This window comes from Falco biarmicus, chromosome 1 (genome assembly GCF_023638135.1).
Source record: "Falco biarmicus isolate bFalBia1 chromosome 1, bFalBia1.pri, whole genome shotgun sequence".
NCBI classification, from domain to species: Eukaryota; Metazoa; Chordata; class Aves; order Falconiformes; family Falconidae; genus Falco; species Falco biarmicus.
Window position 1 is genome coordinate 74,331,145 of NC_079288.1, and position 20,539 is coordinate 74,351,683.

The window sequence follows — 20,539 nt, forward strand, 5'->3', positions numbered from 1 at the left end:
TGATTCAGCCCATCCTATACAGGAAAAAAAAGGCATGTTTTGGGAGGGACCCTCCCAGAAGTAACATTCAGAGGTTGTTTGCAATATGCCTTGGTTTGAAAACACAGGATTACTTGCATTATTAAAGAGACCAGATACTTCCAAGTAGCAAGATGGGTACAGAAAAGCAGTATGGACTACCTCACTGATACCTGCTTGGAAATGGCATCTTAATTCCTTTGAAGTTTTAGCTTTTTTTCCCTGATAATCATTCATCAGTAGCCTGGCAAATGAATACAGAAGTTTAGCATCTCTCTTTCCCCTTCAAAATAATTTTTTCCACCAAGATGCACAGAGGAGAAAAAGCAAAGTAAGTAGCAGTTCTTTGACTCCTCTCTCCTTCATTCAAAGGCAAGTAGCAATGCATCAAAAAAGGGCAGAAACTGCAAATGTCATAACCCTTACCACGAAGAGTACAAATGAATGAGAGCAGAAACTGTGTTTCTCCTGACCTGGCTTGACAGATCCAGAGAAAAAATTTTTTTAAAAGACACTTTTTTTCAAAAGCAACCAGTCCAGTAAAGTCCTGCTATGAATTCCAGTCTCTGAAGTTCTCTGAGCAACATGACTATGACATTCTCCTTATCCTTATTCCTAGTGTTTGAAAATGAAGAGTACTTGGAAATAATCTAAGCCAGGAAGGCTCTAGCCTATACAAAATGCACGATGTTTTAATTAGCACTTCTGAATTCTAATCATATTCAGTTTTCAAGGAAGATAAATCCTCATTTTGTTACTGTTAGTGACTTTTTAAATTAATTGTGGACTTCAAATACTGAGCCAGATATCTAGTTTTCACTGGCTTTTGCATGCTATTTTAGTGGCCTTTCTGAATCTGATATGTGCAGTTCTGAAAGTTTTATTCATGTGAGTAACCTTTACCCCCCACCCTCAAGGCTTTCATTTAATGAAACTGAACATCTGACTAAGACCCATCTATGCTGACCAACTACATAGAATTAAGACCAAGGAAATGTTGTTACCCAGCTAATAAGGCCGGACTTGCTTCTGTGTTCAGAAGCCAAATTGCTCTTAACTCCAGTTTCATTCAGCCAGTGATTTACTCAAAAGCTCGCTTAATTTTAAATAAAGATATACTGGCAGTCTATTGGCTGAATGCAATACTTTCCTGTTTCCGGCTTCAGTCTCATATATATCTCTTCTAAACAGTACCCTGCCAAACCCTTACAATCATATGTTCCTTGAGTATTTCTTTACTTTAGGAAGTAACAGATGCCCGCCCTGGGGGAAAAAATCAATTTATTTCTGTTACTTGGCTCCAGTAAAGTAGAATAGTTATTTTGCTTTAAGGAAAGGGCAACCAAGCCTGAAAGGACACTTCTTTTACCTTTAAGAAATATTACATAAGTGGTTTGTACTGAATAATTTATGAACTTATACAGAAGAGTTATTCAAAATAGCTCAAATTCTACATTCATCATAACCTTTTCCTTCAGCTTTCCACTAATTAATGCTTCTGAAAATTCCTAATTTTAAGTTTCAGGAAACATCCATGTTTGGGAAAGTATCTCATTTTATGTTTAAAATGAAATATACATGAATCATTTTATGAATTTTAATGAATCTTTATTAACTTTGGTCAGTTAACATTATTCATTAACAATTTATAAGTACTTCAACTTAGCCCTATTATGAAGCATTATGAACTATTACAGGAGCATTTAATACAAACAGGCATGATAACAATTTTGAAATAGGGAATAAATAAAAAATCCATAGACTGTCTGCTGGTTCAAAAGCTTCTGTGTATGCCAATAACACACTTTTCTCAAATTAAACTTTCAACAGGCTCATGGATATTATTTGAGTGGGTCTGCAAGGATCTAGTCATGTCTAACTTCAGACCCTAGATAGTGTTATTGTCTCTATCTGGAAATAATCCCGTCTAGGAATTATTGAATCCAGCTAACCCAGCCCCACTGTAAAATGCAGTCTGGGATTATGACTCAATTATGTTCATTCATTCACTTTGGAAAGAGTAATTTTCTGCATATCACTTAATGGCCTTGCGTTTTTCTTGATAAAATTGAGTTGGGATTTGCCTTGTAAAAGTACTCTTGCTAAAGGAATAAAGGAGGGAAAAAACCCATTTATTCTTGTTTTACATTGAGTTTGCATAGAATTTGCAGGCACAGCATATTCAGCCTTTGGAAACTCTTTGGTGTTTTGATAAACTGGCTGTATCCATGTCCGTTACACTCTTGTTAAAGTTACCTCTTCAAGACCTGCAGGAGTCAAACTTGACTAGTTTTGTTCTAGAGAATAGGGGCAAAGCTCTTTAAGGTCACTTACAAATCAGGTACACATGCTGTGAATATGAACCAAAATTTCCTACAACTAAACATTAAACACCTGAGCTGCTAGACTACCTTTCCCCAGGGAGGAAAGGGCTGGCCTGACACAGGCATCTATGCTGCAAAGTTACCCTATGCATCAATAAACACACCTCTGTGGATAGGAGCTGCTCCTCAGTCTCCAAGTGTTCTTCTCATTATTTTCTAGCTACTGTCCTCTTCTCTCAGGATTTGGGATTTTGTGAACACCATTACTAGGTGTCTAATTAACATCGGCTTCTAGTGTTGTGAATTGCACTGCACCCCTGAGTCAGGCATTTCAACACAAAAAACACACCTCGCTGTGTTTCTGCTTATACATTACTCACCCAGTTCAGCTGCAGCAGAGGGTTTGAACTCAAATGCCCAGTTGCCTGAGCTCTGCCACTGACCCTTCTCCAGGCCGTGGAAGCATCTACCAAACAGGAGTAGCTGAGCTATGCACTGCTTATGAAATCTGTCACAGCAAGAAATGTCACCAAACACTTTTTATTGTCAGAGGAAAGAGAAATTGGGAGAAAGTGGCATTGTGCTGATAAGAGCATATGAAGTATAGAAGAAAATACAATTTGTGGAGGATGCAGGTAGATGAAAAACATCCCCATTGACAGAATGAATTCTGTGGGTACATTTTACTTTTTGTCAGGCCTCTCAATCTGTTTGATCAATAAAGTCCATGTTTTAAACCATACCAATCCATTCTATACTCAACATCTTAAAATCAATTCATCGGTATTTTCCATAGACAACACACCACAATTCATTCTCCTGTGCCTAATCCATCCACAAAATGCATTTTGTCAAACTATTCAATCCTCTCCCTTGAATGAAGCACATTCCATCAAACCAAGCCATCTGCTCTTACGACAGAATGAATTCTGTCTAACGTGATAAGCAGTGTATGAAGAGAGGCATTTAATCTAACATGTATGTTTAACAAAAGGGAACGTTCCTTATTTGGCAAGACATATCTTATATTCTTTATGAATTTTAAAATACTGCACCAGTGTAAATTGATGGATGAATTCTACGTAGCTTGTGAATGGAACAACTGTTGTATACAAAATATTTCTAAAGCCTTCCCTCTTCAGAAAATTCAGGAACAGGAATGGGGGTTATTAACTAACATCATCCTTTGTAAACTCGAATGAAACTACTGAAAAAAAAAAATTATCTGGTTTATACTCTTAAAAGGTTTATAGTGATTAACTGTTACAGAGGGAACTGCGTGGAGGCAGCCACAGCAACAACTCTGGTACTATACTGAGAATCCCTTAAAATATGCTTCTTGCATTCACACTGGTTATTATTGGGTAATGAAAATCTCTTTATTCTCTCTCAAAATGCCAGAAACCAAACTCAGTTCTTTTCAAAAAGAAAGAAAATGAAATGTGACCTAAAAGAGACATTAACATTCCTGACATCTGGTCCAGTAGTCTGTTTTTACTGTATGCCAGCGATATTTCATGGACTGCAGTGAACACTGAAATTGTAACTGACATGTCATTTGTACTGTTCTCCTTCTGCCATGTGAATCACTTGCACCAGAACTTTTCTGTGTGAAAAGTCTGGACAGGAAATATACTTACAGGTACAGCTCAGGTTAAAGGTTTTAGCAGCATGAGCTTGATCTGGCTGCATTAATTCACCATGACCGTCACAACTTATCCTAAACAAGACTACATAAAATGTTTATCCTAACACTATGTGACTTACTTCTTGTTATACGTCACATTCGACGTTAGCATATCTATTTTGAGTGTTATAATTCGGGCTGAAAAATTATTTTAATGCTTTTGTGAAACAGCTGCTTGTACTTGCCCAAAAATATAAAAGCAACTGGACTCCTTTATAGAACCAAAGAGATGAAATTATTGTAACGTTTACCAGAACAGAGGTTCCTATGTGGGCTTGGAGGTGACTCACTAAAAGCCCTGTTTGGTGCTAAAAACTTAACAGCTCAGAAAGAAAAAGAAGACAAACAACCGGAATGCTGACAGGGAAGGAGCAGAAAATCAAGTCTGATCAAGGACTAGAAAATGACCTTGAGAAAAGCTGTGAGGGAATTTCTGAGCTGAGCAGTCTCTGAAAAGGAGCTGGGAACTAGGAAAAAATAAGCTTTCCTGTTAGAAATCTGTAAAGGAAAGTAGGTTTTCCTCACTCTTGATAAACAAGAATAATTCTGTTTCTTCTTACACTCAGCTATATGGCCCTGGACTTTTAACTAAACTCCTCAAGAAAAACATGTGGTTGAGTTTTGTAATTTCATTTTTCTTGAGAATAAACCAAGAAATACTCTCTCTCTACCACCTGCAAACCCAGCTGCTTCAATTACTCTAACTGCACATCAGGCAAAACCCAGCATGCTTTCCCCAGATAGTCAAAAGCTTTTTCTAAAATATGGTATCTAATACCTTTTCACAGCAAACAGAAAATTAGACTACATATGTATATTTATGTATACACATGTATATATTTGCAGGATGAATACCTGACATTATAACATCGTTCAACGTCTAAAAATAGGCTTAATAATATAAGGCAAAATCTTGCCTAAATTTTAAGATGATAGAAAAGCAATCAAACAGCAAGTAAGGCACACAGAGGTCCTTGAGGCACAATGGGAGCAGCAGAACAGTTCTTGTGAGTGGCTGCAGGCAGCGTGAACCTGACACCAGCATCCAGAAGTGCAGCAGACGATGTGCACAAAAAAAGGTGATTGCATTCACTTGCTTCATGAGCTCCATTTGTCTGCAGGACCCAGGCCTGACCAAGCACCACACATCCCATGGAGCACCACTCACTTCCCTGCAGGATCAGCATTTTTGTGCACATGTTTCACACAGAACCGCTGAAATAAAATGTTCCATTCACCTACCTGATGCTTAACTCAAAAGAGGGTCAGAAAGCTTAATTTTGGAAGTACTTTGAAAACCCTGGGTGAAAGATGTGCTCTCTGATGACTACAGTGAACTACTTTTTCCTCTACCTTTTAATAGAAAGCTACACTGAAAAGCTCTTTCTTCACTGTGCAAATGAGTTTGAATTGATGACAAATGCATAAAAATCAGTGCTTCATCAATTGTATTTGCCGTATTTCCAGCCTGAAGGACTGTGCATGTGAAGTCCCATCAAGGTAAACATTGAAAGGGAATTGAAGATGACAAGAAAGATAATCTTCAACATAATTTTCCAAATAAATAATTTAAGAAAAAATAAAAATCAAGGATATGTTCACTATGTCAAAAAGATGTTGTCCTTGAAAAGGACTTTAAATAATATTTCCCAATGTTCATATCTAAGTCTTAGGCTCAGAAACAGAAGGCTCATGATTTAGGATTTATTCATCCAGTACAGTGGATTATTACTATTCAATATAACCAGGTTTCACAGAATTTTACAATGCAGCCCTTGCTAGTAGGTTTTTATGATTCCTATCTTTTTTAATCTCCACTGCAGCACAATCTCTTCTCCAGTTCATAAATACATAATCATTCTTTACATATGTCTCCATTTACTTAAAGATACTTTAGAAATTTATTGGATCTATAGTGTCGCTACAGGTTTGTAATGTAATTCTCAAAACAAAATTCAGTTGGAAGTTCAGAAGTGAATCAGAGACACATGCCTAACTAGTCTTCAGTGAGCTATTGTTTAAGACATTCTGAGTCAAAAATTTCTGATTTTATTAAAGAAAAAGAAGATTTGAACCAAAAGATTCCCAAACAAGGACTGTTTCTCAGATCTGAAAGTGTCTTATGGGAGTGAAAATAACCTGTGCTCTGATACACTTTTGACTCTGGTCAAAGGCAGAGCTCCCACTGGCTTCAGGCTGTAAAATTGTGCTTTTCGCTGTCAGCAATACAGTTTTGTTAAAAGAGGTGCCTCAGCCATACCAAAGCAAGTTTTATCCATGCGTAAAAGCAGTCTGATGTTGTCTGAAGAAAACACTGGTCTGATATTTTTTTGCCTTTTTATTTGATAAGCTCAGAGCAAATATTGTTGCTGCTGTGAAAGAAACCCAGATAAATTTTCACTAAATTTAAAAACTAAAATTATAAAAACAAAAAGTCTTCATCTTTGCTAATTACCCTAGCATGGGAGCCTTGCATAAAAATTTAACAGAGCAGATGGACTATTGGTGACGCTTGTTTTCAATAGACTGCTTTTGACTTTAAAAGTTGAGTGAAGCAGAAACATGAGTCTCATGACTCCAAGCAAGATATTTTGAGTCTTTTTACCACATTCTTAGGATTGTGCATGCTTCAGTCAAAATTTTAGCCATATGAAGCCAATGCTGTCAAGTGTAAAAAATTCCAGCTAACACAAAACATTTATATGGTGGCTAGGATAAAATGGAAGTTAGGATATCCGATCTGTCCCTGTTCTCATAGTTTAATTGCTTCCTTTCTGTTGCATTTGAATGTAAGAAATTTATTAGCATATTATTGTCACTCACTAAATGCAGAAAGAATCTCCATTCCCTTCACTTCAAATTTGGTTCTGCACAAAAATTAGTTCAGAATTACCAGAAGACACCTATTTAACCTTGGAAGAACATGAAAGTATCATTTTTGAGAAGGGTCATATCCTGCAGAAATGATGTGAGGCTTGTCTTTCATTGCTCATTGCTTAGGGTGCCCCAGGACGGTGGTCAAATAATTATGCTGGATATACTTCGAGGTAAGATGCTTCCAAGCTCTGCAGGGTCAAAAATACTTAAGTATTGATACATGGTTTGAAACCAAAGTATCACACCCTTTCTACTGAATCTCTGAGTGACTAGACTCTTGATCAGTCATATTTTCACACTTACTTTGTCTCAAAAGCAGATATACACTTAATTCAGTGAGAAATTGCATCAGCTGAGAAGTCTCAAGGTGATCAAGTCACAAAGCTTTACAGTAATAACGGCCATCTAAGAAATGAACTTGATCCATATACCTGCATTAAATTAGAAAAAGAGTAGATTGTAACTTAGAACTGTAGCTTCCTATTGGACGTTCTAACCACTGAAATATGAAAAAACACATTAAAACAAAGTTATACAAGATAATTCAGCTCATATTTGCAAATAGATCCAAGTCGTCTATCACTAGGACATAAAATTGGCACATAAAGTATTCAACAAGATATTCTGCACAAATGTACATATGCCAATGCTTGACAACATAATTCTCAAATAATGGTGCTGGTGGGTTTTTTTGCAGCTTCAGAGGGCTTTAAGTAAGTATCTTATCTATTGTAATTTCTTTTCTCTTGAATTATGTTTATAATTAGATCTGGGAAAAAATTGCAAAGTATGTTTGCATAATATTTGTTCCATATTAACTACTGAATTTGTTTGCAAATGGTCATTTTCCTTCTCAAGACACTGTCTGCAAGTACAGAAGAACATTGTACAGAACATTTTTCATAATATAACTATTATTCAATTTCTGTGCAGATTTAGTTAAAAAAACAAATATGAAAGTCTTCTCTCCCACCTAGAATTCTACTAGCTTTGATCTCTTAAACAGTGCTTAGCTGGGATTATTACTATTATTGAGGGCAGTAGACAGTATTAGACAATGTATCGACACAGCAGAGGACATGATCCTTTTCCACAGGTACCTTGAGGCATGATAAAATAGATGGCTGCTTTGAACAGCAGGAGCAACAGAAGCAGCAGCAGCAGTGGCTGGGTACCCTACCAGCACTATAAAGCACACCATGGAGAGGAACAGCCTTTGATCTACCCCAGATGCCTGAGCTGTTTAGAGCTACAGTAGCGGCAGCTGATGAATAAGCAGGTAAGATAACTACATTCAGCCTTTCAGGCTGACTAGTGCATTACCTAAGAATATAGGAGGAGAAGTTCTGTAGAGGCCTGAGGTTCTTATAAAAGAGCTTCTTGTCAGAAAGTCTTATTTTTAATCAAAAAGAGTCACCTCTCCAGAACTTTACACTAAAATTCAATAGTTCCATGTAGATGGCTTTTCTTTCATCATAAACATGAAGAAGAACATAATTCAAAATCATAAGTATTACTGAGTCAAGGTGAGCAGGTATAAATGTTCCACTTCCCTTTCTTAAAAAGACAGAAGAAAAAGAATATCAAATGTTAATAACACTCATGAACTAGCTGAAGAGATACAGAAAGTAAAAGGTAGCGGTAAAATGGCTACTTCAGGGCTGTAGCACTTCCATTGTGCAAAATATAAAGGGTAATTACCAAACCTTTCTGGAAAAAAATAGTGGAAATAACTCTTTGAGATTGAAGTGTAAGTACGTAACAGGCAATTACAGGAAGATAGTGAAGATAAAATAGTTTTGTGATACAAAATTCTGCTAGATTTTATTCCTGAATTTATCCACAGAAACTTCTGCGTAAGTAATTTCCCCCTTCTTTTGTAGGTTTTTAATACCTTTAATAAAAAGCAGTTCTGAAAAACTCTATCCCCCTAATTCAATCTTTTTGGAGTATCAAAATACGAAATTTAGTGCACTATATCAAACATCAAATTTATTTCAGCTTGGCATCTTATTTTCTAATAAGGTTGTGGATGATGCAGTTTACACAAAAATTATGTCTTTTAAATTGTTCATCCACCTCATTTGTATGCGCAAAGAACTTTCCAATTGTGAACAGTACCGTGTTATATTTTACTATGTATATTGCAGAAGTAATTAATACACTTCCTGTTAAACCAAATCCACACAATTCATGTTCAACACAAAAAAATGACCCTCCCCTCCAGGAGTTTAAATATATGGAAACCTATTCAATACATGAACCCTCTCACTCCTGCTAAGAGAGCATTAATGCAGAAGAAAACTTACATACATTATATATCAAATACTGCCTATATTTGTAGATGATAGGTATACTTAAATGGTCCTTTAACTCTGAAAAAACATATTGTAGCACCATTTTGTAGACCATACACTTTTCTTGTAAATTCCACTATTCTGAAATTGCAAGATCAATCTCGGTCAAATCACACCACCATTATTGTCAACTTTTCCCAGGCTAGCAGGAGTGTGAAATTAAAAAGGCTAACGCCATGTTATTCAAAAGCACTCCAGAAAGTTATTGAGATAAATTCACCATTCCTGTAACTTGTTACGACCAGTTTTACGCTAACCAATTTCAAGTTCATGGACTTGAAGTAGGATATGCCAGAGACAGAGGTGAACCTTCACTTCCTCCTGTCCTGAATTTTTAATTGTTGATCTTGTCTTCACAAGTACAGTAGTATCTAGTGACTCATCTATGCTTGATACCATAAGGATAGTAATAACCATGCTGCCAATAACAATCACAAAACCCCCTATTTTTTTGGCCTTAAACACAGTTTGTTTAAACTATATGAGTTTGTTCAGGTTTTGTTTCTGTGTGTGGAACAGAGAATTGCTGCATCTGAAAAGTGATTACTGAGGAAATTAACTGGAAGACATGGTCTGTAGCTAGCTCTCAAAAATTTAAGACAGTAGTTAATAATTTCCACTGCCTGGGTCAGGAAGATCCATCAACTAATACAGATTATGGTGACAACATAAGCCTAAAGCTCCTCAGACCAAGCTGGCAGCACCCTTTCCTACAAACTTCATCAGAAAAAGAAAAAACATACCTACGATGGAATTAATGTTTTTTCTCAGAAACTGCTTATCAATTCATGTAAAGTATTTTTTCAGAATATTCTGAAATATTGTGCAAAACTTCCTGCAAATGTAGGCCACCTTTATAGCAATTGGTGAGAACTGGATTCAAGAACTGGTGTCTGGCACAGATCATTTCTTAAATAAATCAAAGACCAAGTTAGGAATGCATATTATTGCTTTTATAAAAATTGTTCCCTTATTTTCATGGCATATTTATCAAACCAGTATCTGTACACTTATTATCCACAAAATGACAGTTGCTCTTGCGCCACCCAGCATGCTTAGGCAATGCAGATACTGTGATAACACCTTTACGTTACAGCTTATCAGACACAATATAAGCATTCAAGTATCAGGCGTCAGAAAATGGGACTGAACATTCATGTGATTAAGATTAAATTGGATTAGGTGTTTTTTTTTAAAAGAGAGAGAATTTTTCCAGCTGGAAAATTATAGATTATATATTAATACAAGCACACCTAAAAAGGAGAAAGAAGCTAAAAGAAGTCATAGAAGAAATAACTGTGGGGAAGCATGGGAAAAGAGTCCAGACACAGATGGTTACAAACTTTACTTATTCTCAAGGAAATATCACAAGGCAGATCATCTGATGCTGAGGAAATAGTGTATTTGGAAGGTAGCACATAGTATGTTTAAAAAGATCATCCATCCTGTCAGAAACAGAAATATTCTACATAGGAAGCATGGAGACTGCACTTTGTGTGCAACCTTTGCCACCTTGGCGGCTCTACTCCCTTTCTTGTGCTCAAGTGCCAGGCAAAGATAATGGCAGGCATTTCGGTTGTGGACAGACAGATGCAACCAGGACTTCCAGTGCTAAAGGGGATAAAATTCCCTTTTTTGCAGTTCCAGCTAGTTAATCTTCTCCCTAGTCCTTTCACTGGCATCTCTTTGGTTTTGTACCAGCTTCAGTCACTCAGTCTCTACTGTCAGACTGACGCCTCAACAGCGATGTACTGTCGCTGTTATCTGACCGGTCGCAGCACCAAGGAGCTGTAACCGGGGAGCCTGCTGCCCTTGCCGCTCTGTCTGCACAGCAGGGAGGACACTTCCTGCTGTGGCGTACGACCTCTTTTTATTTTCTTTCCTGCAAACAGTTCACCTCTGCACCAAACCTACATACATGTCAGTCCTCAGATCACTCCTTTTGCTTCTTTCCAAACTGAGACTTCCTCCTCTGAATTTTTCTTCACACTTTTGTATTAGCTGATACAATGCAAATATTCCAGATCAACTACAGAAAGCAACTACAAAACTCTTGAAAAATATTAGAACTCTTTAATCTTTAGAAGTATTTTTGTTTCCTGTGCTAGTAAAGATTTTCCTGACTTTTCAAATTGAATATTATCAATTTCCACTTTTCTTCCTTTCTTTTAGAAAATCTAAATAATACTTTTAAATTAAGATCGAGGAACTGTTTTTGTGCACAAAGCCACTATTTTTAGCTCTACAGTATGTGTGATTTGTATCATGACTGATTTACCCCATTATGTTTATTTTGTACACTTTTAGAGATAGGGAGATTGTCTTTCTATCTATTGTAAGTAGACAATATCTCTTCTGAAGAAAATTAGACTACTTGCAGACTAACCTACTGAATTTATTTCTCCATTAAATACTTCAGAAGCCTACAGAAATTTTCCTGACCAGCCCTAAACAACTACAACAAAAAAAGCAACCACCACCACCAACAAAAAAACCCCAAACACAATAAGTAAGCAATGTTATTTTAGACGTTTATACTTTAGTCCTGGTCAGTAACCCAAGGTACAGCAGAACATAACTTCAACAGGCAAATGAAAGGTACAGTTAAAATCATTATTTCATCATCATGTTTGTAAAATCAACCCAGAAGCGATTTTTTGCAATAGTTTTCAGTACATACAATAGCTAAAGAACATTATCACAGTTGTAAAGTACATAGCACTAGCAATGTTCCAAGGAAAATATTAGGCTTTCTGATCACTTAACATATGATAATAAGGGTACATTTTGTAACATGCCAGTTATCTTATGTATTTGAATAACAGCTTCCTCAACTGTGTAGCTTGCTAAAACTCAATACTCTATCACAACAATTAGCAAAAAGAAGCAGTCTATTTTTGCCACAAAAATAGCAAAAAAAAATAAATTAAAAAAATAGAAAATGTCATGGAAAATTACACTTAAAAATAATTCCAAAAAATCTTAAAGTGGTTTTGTATTGAAAAAACCCACATTTGTTCTGTGACACTAAACACACATTCAAAGGTCATCTTGGAGTATTCATCTAAGGAAGCTCTTTGATTCTGGTCCAAAACATTTTTGCAAGTGACAGTGTATGCAGGAGTTTGAGCTTTATGGATCTTAGAATGAAGAATAAGTTTGAACTATTTAGTATCATACACTATCCTTCCAAAATGACAGTAGAACATATTCAGAGGTTGATGGTTCTGTTAATAGCATGACAGTAAAAAAGCACGCCTTTCATCTTAGGAGTAGAAGGTTTTGCATTAACATCTATAAATCTTAAGTTCAGTTTCAGTGCTGTCATAATATCACTCAAGTTTTAGATATATGTATTTTGTATATACACCATCTACCTGTCTAAATGTGTAACAGATGGCTAGTTTATGATAGAGTATCTTCTTCAAAGTAACAGCACAAAACTAATTGCATCATTTCAAAAGACTACTAATATTCTAGCTGGAGAAATAGTGACTACCTGACCTTATGATGATCATGTAGAAAAATCCCAGCTCTCTATATTGAAACTTCAGGCCTGTACCTTAGTCACTATGTATGTGTTTAAGGAACAACAAATACTCAAGAGCTTTACTGGGTCAAGGCCCAAGGGCTCAGCATCATGAAGCAGCAGACACCACGCTACACTGTAAGATCACTTGCAGCAACCCTATCACTCCTCCCTGACTGCAGAGAGAGTCCTTGCAACAAAAGTTGTTTCACATTAAAAGCTTCTGATGTTTACAGTCACATCTCTCTGTCTTCCCTTGTTTATTTTGCTAATCAAGTTTATTTGGCTTAGGAAGCTGTAAAAGCTGTTCTCAAATAACTGAAGCTTGCCAATCTCTTTCCAGACATGAAACCGTAAATTTTATGTTTTCTTCTTTTGATTGTGAGGATGAATTTAATATTTTAAATCAATACTTTAGGACTATCCGCAAAGTAGATGCCTTATTCAAACTCTATTTAATCCTTCTAAGGAGTGTCTGTCCTTTTTTTCGATAGCAACAAGCTCATTGGGTTCAAAGCTGCTATAATGTAAGGCATAATAGCTAGGTTTATTCAGTTTTATAATCCTCTAAGGCAGTATTGAAGGTTGAATAAACATTGGGATTATGATATTGATAAACTCTCAGGAGATAAAAAATTTGGGATAAAATTTTCCCAAAACTAATAAGATATTAATTTGCAATAAAATTAAGCAAACACTTTTAAAAATCCTTCAAAATCAAATTAGACTTCTGACATATTAATAACCCCTTAAATATAGGGAAATAGACAAATTACACAAATGGGCAGTTCTGTTTCTTAGATAGTCACTAATTACTTAATTCAAAATATTCTTGATAGTCTCACTGACAGTCTTAAGATATGTCTTTGCTGTGAGGTAACGGTGTATCACTGAAAGATGGGAGCATGTAGAGTTCTTTGTAAATTGCTTATCCATAATGATTATGCAGCATCTAGAGTACTGCAATGTAAATTATTGGGTTCAATCATCTGAACTAAAGCACAGCTTTAAGTATACATTTTATACATGGCTGTGTGACATCAGCTGAGCCTAACTGCCTTCAGTCACCACTTTTAACATTAGCAGTTAAGCCATCTTAAGGAGGCTAAGACATCCAGAAAATAAACTTTATCTGAACCCTCTGTTGCTCCCAGGAAAATGCCATTTGAATTTTAATGCTCTTATTCACAGACTGTCTAGACCCACCCAGTTTTATTTCACAGTTCTGTGGTCTGTATCAGACCATTTTAGCAACCACTATTATAACAAAAATGGAATCTCAAGGCATCATACATGTATCTCAATGAAATTATTGATAACTGAACAGAAATAATTAGTTTTCCATTTCAAAAGCCTAGCAGAAACTTTCTCCCATACCTTCTGCATGCCTGTTATTAATGAGACACATTGTTTTTGTTATTGAGTGACATGGCCAATACACTGGCACAGGGCATCCTTATCAAAGCATTCTCAGCCTCCTTGCATTTCTCCATGCTTGGATACATCAGGCAGTCCTGTGGTTATCCTCACTTCTGAATAAGACAGAATTAGAGCTCTTCTTTAAAACCGCTCCTAGCCTAGAATTTAGCATCTTGGATGTAAATTTTGAAAATTTCCTTCCATCTCTTTTTATACATGACATTCAACATGTAATCTTTCTTCCTCGGTCTTACTAAGTTAGCTTGAACCTTAGAAAATAATTCTATTATCATTAGTACCACACCTGTGCACCAACCTTGCCACCCAGAAGTACAAATCTGGCCCATTTATTTTCTATTACTGATAGAACATGATACAGAGCTTGTATCAGCTTGGTTTCTTTGTCATGTCACTTATAGTTTAAGCTGCCATGACCAAGTTAACCCTAAAACCTTTTAACAGTATTTGAGCATACAACCTGTATTTAGCATTGACAGGTTGAATGGCAAAAAATTTGATTCAATATTAAAACCGAGATATTTTAGAATTGTTGAACTATGGCAGAAATGTTTCCCACTGAAGGTTACTTTAAAAATAATGCATTTAGTATCTGCAAGGTATAAAAATAAGAATCTTTCTGAGATTTTAACCTGAGCACCTTCAGTTCTAGAGTGTCCAGTCAACACCACTTCAGTATAGCAAAGACTAAAGAAGAAAATGGATGCTACAAGGCCATAGGATGGAGAAACTATGACCTCTCAGGGTTCCAGTTCACAATATGGGGGAGGGGCCATCCATAAAACCACACCCTCTTCACATCTTCAAATCCCTGAAAGCACTAGCAAAATTTTAATGAGATCTGGATGTCTAACCTTTCTAGGTCACCTTGAAAGATTCAGATTTCATCTTTAATATTTTTCTCTCATTTCTTATAACAAAATTCACTTTCTAAAGATGATAAATTCTCCTAAAGACCTACCGTCAAGACTTTAAACTCAAACTCACTCTTCACTTTCAAGTCTTTCTGAAAGCTGCAGGCAGGTTGCTTTGCAATGGTAGTCTTTACACTGGATCAACTGTAGTCTGCGTCTGCCACTCTGCACTGGAACAGATGCCATCTCTTCTTCCAGAGCCAATGTAAATGTGCATCCTGTACTCCAGTGATTTTGACAATACCAAAATAATGTGGCGAAGCCTGGATCCAAGTCTGCACTGCCACATGTTTCAGCACTTCACAGATCCAGGCATAACCAGAGACATTCAGAAACCTTTTAAGGAACAAAATATGACGCAGCAATCCCTGGTTATCATACCATTTACTGAAATGACTGCTTCACTTTTGTTTCACTTTTGTTTTTATACTGGTTTTGTTCTGTGTACCTTTTTTTTAATAGTAAAATGTTTCTTGATCATTTAAATCCGTCTTTGGAGAACTCTTGGTGGGCTTCTGCTCTTGTTCCTGTACCTTGACCTCAGTGGTTAGCCCAGTCAGAAGTGAAAACCTTTCTGAGAGAGCAAAATTATTAAAATACAGCAGAAGATAATACTTTCCCCATTATTTCCCCTTTCTACTTGTTCAAAAACAAATATCCTAATAAGATTTGACCTACAACTTGCTGAAGTCAACAGGCATCTTTCCATTAACTTTAGAGCTTTAGATGAGGTTTAGAAAAATAAATAGAGAATACACGGTACCAATCAGTTTTCTTTTATTCTGTTTATTAATCAGTACCAAAAAAATATACCATAAATATTATGGTAGTGTTACAGGGATCAAGTGATACTTGATTTGACTGTTATGGAAGACCAATTACAGAGCAGTTATTCTAGACTCTGGATATGAAAGATATAAATATTAACTGCCCATGAGAGCATCTGTTCTCCCACTGTGATGTTTTTGTTCCAACTTCTGGTGAATGCTATGTATCAAAACCCACACAATCTTTTAAGGCCTTGGTATATATAAAAAGAGGATTTTTGAAAAATATTAACTGTTCATGATGCTGGGATTAGCAAGGATGGAATCTTTTAAGAACTTTATTTTGCACAAATCTCTAGAAACAGACTTGGAATCAGTCCATGGCATTGCTAGGCTGTTAGACTCTTGATACAGATATTTATGTTTTTAAAATTAACAAATGCTTTTTAACTTGATATGGGGTTAGAGTGGTATGCTATTAAAAGTAAAATATTCATTCTTGGATATCTCTGTTTAAAATAAACACCACAGGTAAATCAGAAGTGGATGTAAATGTGAAACCAAAGGGTTTTAATATTTTTTTCTATTAGATGTTTTATTCATCTACACTTAAGTATTTTTTGTGTCCCAATATGTTTTTAGAATGATAATTGAATGCCCAGTGTTATAAATACTGATTTTTTTCTCTGTGAGAAAGAATTCCACAGTTTTATTGTGCAATGCTATTAAGATGCTATTTGATGTATACCTCTCAGTGCAAATAAGTGGTGTGGCACCCATAAGAACAGAGTTCAGGAAAGAGTTCAGCGTTTGTGAGAACAGCTATTTATCTATGTCCATTCATACAGTAATAATAAGGAAATAGGGTTTGATCTAGATTTCACTGAGTTTATTGCAAGTATTCCGTTGACATTAATGTACTTTGGAAGAAGTTCATGGTAACCGTTACAGTACATTAACAGATCAGCTTTCAGTGCAAAGGATGTCTAAACATATTGCAAACAAACTGTAAGTGTAGGTACCCTTCAAATATATTTTAAAAGCATATGATACTTTATAAGAACCATAGAAATGGACTACTTGAAAATGCAGAGGGAAATGAGTGGATACTCAAACTGGAGCTGTCCAGGAAAGTGGAGGTAATGCAGTTTTGATCTGCAATTTGAATGCCAAAACTCTAAGGAATTTTAGTATCTAGTATTGGGCTTATTTTATGTGAATAGTTACATGTGCAAGTAGTGCCTGAACAGCTTTTAAAGGAACAGGATGGAATAAGTCCAACTCCAGGTTTCAAGCCTTTTTAGAAATAATAAGATACAGAAAGAAGGAAAATATTCTGTATGAGGTTTGGGTTTAGGGCTTTTGGATTTTGACAAAAAATTGCTGTGTGTTTCATGTATGCTTTGTAAAAAACAGACCTTGGGAGAAAATCTGGATGTACTCTGATGAGAATCTCAGCACGACATTGTTTCTACACAGAGTACTCTCCCCTTGGAGGTAGAATGCCTGGGCAGGAAAAGCTCAGTGCAAACTATGAAGTCTTACACATTTCTTGCCTGCTTAGTTGCATGTGGCCTGTTTTATTCCAAAGTGTGTGTGTGTGAAATCTTATCCTACAGTGTTCAAAAGATAGGAGATTGAACCTGCTGGTGAATCCTACAGACAGAAATTAGGGGCTTGAAAGTAATAGGGAAGGATATTAGAAACTAACGAATTCCCTCAGGCATTTCCCACTCTCCCTCTGAGGAATGTCTGTAGCTAGCACTGTTACCCACATACTGACTCATGATGGCTGTATTTCCATGAGCTCCTGTTGGTGTTGTCATTTAAATACTGATATAATTAAGAGGACTACACCATATGGTGGCATTGCAGCACTGGGTACTGTTAAATACAGAAGTGACGTGAATTGCACATATAAAGCTGTATTTTTAGTATTCAGAACAACAACGCAGGCCAGATTTTTCCAAAACTCATTTCTTATCAGGGTATCAAAACAGGTGCCAGATTCTCAAGTTTTCAACTTTCAGTTGCTTGTACAGGGACACTAATTGTCAGATTTTTCAAGAGTTTTCAGTCAAAAGTACTATGACCTTTTGATTATGTTAATCTGCTCTGACAATGGCAGCTGAGATGCTGCAGTTTCCCCACGGACTGGAGATTTTTATTTCATGTAAATCCAGCAACTCATGGGGTCAGCTGTGCTTGCTCTTCTCCTCCTTAGTTATAACCATGTAACTCCATGGGTTTTCTGAAGTCTCTCCTGAATACACTGATATAAGAGGAGAATCAATTCCATATGTAGAAAAACTTCTAAAGGGTCACAAAGACCAACATGATCCTGGTGTGAATGAGATTACAAATTCCTGGCTACTGGCTCTGGTTACTTCAGTTAACTGAGTAGTAATTTCTTCATTAAACATTGTTAAAAATGGAATTCTGTTTGTCTTTACATGCGATTACTACATGTGAGATTATATCTAAACAAGAGAAAAAGGATATACATGAAATAAAGTATTTGCCCAGTTGGTACTTTGAAAGTGTGTGATTTTGCTTACAAATGTACATGCAAATGTAGTCCTTCCTAAATTATCAAAATAAGAATGTGACCAGTGCAGATATTGTAACATTTAGGATAAACTTATGATCCTTAACTAGGAAGTTAATTTCAGAATCTATCGATATTTTTCAGATCTATCTGATTCCTTCTCTCATAACATCAGTAACTGGTTATACTACCCATAGTATTTGGTCATAGTACAGCTGAAGCTTGTGTACCGTGGTGTTCTGGCTTCTGCTGAAACCTTTCTAATAAACAACTGGAACATTTTGACGTGTCACTCTGTGTGACATGCTACACTATTTCTCCAGTCATCTTTTCTCATGTTGACTACTGTGACTTATTTTTCTCTTGTGTCCTGGGCATACACATCAGCTCTCACCATTTTTACAAGGACAGTCCTGGCATGTGACTTGGAATATTGCAGAATCATGCAGAATGGTTTGAGTTGGAAGGGACCTTTAAATACCATCTAGTTCCAACCCCCTGCCATGGGCAGGGATGTCTGCCACTAGATTATGTTGTTTAAAGCCCCACTGAACCTGACCTTGAACATACCCTCCTTCTTGAGCCTGCCTCTGGCTCCTGTATTACACCGTGGTCCTTAACTTGACTTAACCCTTCTGTCCCCTAGTAATGCCTGGTCTCCTCCCTTGGCAAACACTGTGATCAGTTAATGATAACCATCCTACACGCACATAGCTCATAGCTTGTTTCCCCCAAAAGACTGACATGATTTCTTTAAATAGACCTACTTGCTTTTGCATTCACTTTTCAGGCGTTTCAGCTGGGAGATTTCCAGGACTGTAGCCCAGAACAGAAGCCATCTTGTGTGATAGTAACTGAAAAGTATCATGATTTTTTTTTTTCTGTAAATGGCTCAGATTCTAATTAAAAGATAGCTGAGACATGCTTACATATGCTTATTTCCCTCCTTTCCTACTTTATATTTTGTCTCAAGACAATGAAGTATTTCTGACAAATGGAATTAATTTTGAAAATGTGATTGAAAAAATTGTAACACTGAAGTTTAGATATATGCAAGATTTATACAAGATAAAAGAGTTTATCAGCTATTCATAATGATCAGAACTGAGAGTGTATATATTTAAAGCATGAGGGACAATTCTTGAGCATATCTAAGAAGTATCACTGACTTCGACAGGACTTTTGAGACTCAGCATCTGTTAGACTAGTCTATACACCACACCTAACAAGTGGCAGTGTTTGCAATCAGTATTCAAAAGATATTTTTGTATCAAAGTCAAGTGTAACTCCAACTTTTCCCTTACAGGGTGTGAAGATAAAAACTGTAATTGTCCTCCCACTTTTAGGTGTTTCACAGTGGTACAACCCTTTAATGTCCAAGCAGCAGAAAACAAAAGCAAAGCACACCTTGCATCTTTTTATTTTTATCATTTGAATTAAAACTTACTCAGATTGTAAGCAGCTTAATTTCTTCCGATGGTTTCTGAAAGCAATTTTCATAAACGCTAGTTATTGTTTTGTCTTCCTGAACCCACTGTTAGGTGCAAAACCTATTTATTTTGGTGTTAGTCTTTAATTTGTCCTGGGAACTTCAGGTTTCACAGAAATGGCACTTAGTCACCATGGAATAATAAGGTACACTTCCAGAAAACATTCTCCTCTTTAATCTGCATATTGTGTGTGATTAAAGCAAGAAAGGTAGTAAATAATTGTCTAGGGAGATTTTATGCATGTATAAATGTGCCTGGAGGAGTGGGAAGGGGTTGGTTTAAGAAATAAGACTGTCTTTGTTTAAATCCTATTCTGGGGTTTGATGCAAATAGTGGAAAAAGTAAAAGTCATGATTGTCCTCGATGTAAATCATGAGTTACTTCATTGGCATCCCTGTGAAACCAGTGAAATAAAAGGAAAACTGCAACATTTCATTTGCTAATATATTTGTGAAAGAGGCAACTGAAGGTCATACCAGTCTACCCTGCTTCAAAACTTATTTCCTGCTCTTTTCTCTTACAGTATGAATCCAAATGATTAATAAGATTTAAGAAAACTACAGAGAATCAGTATAAGACATGGAAACTGTA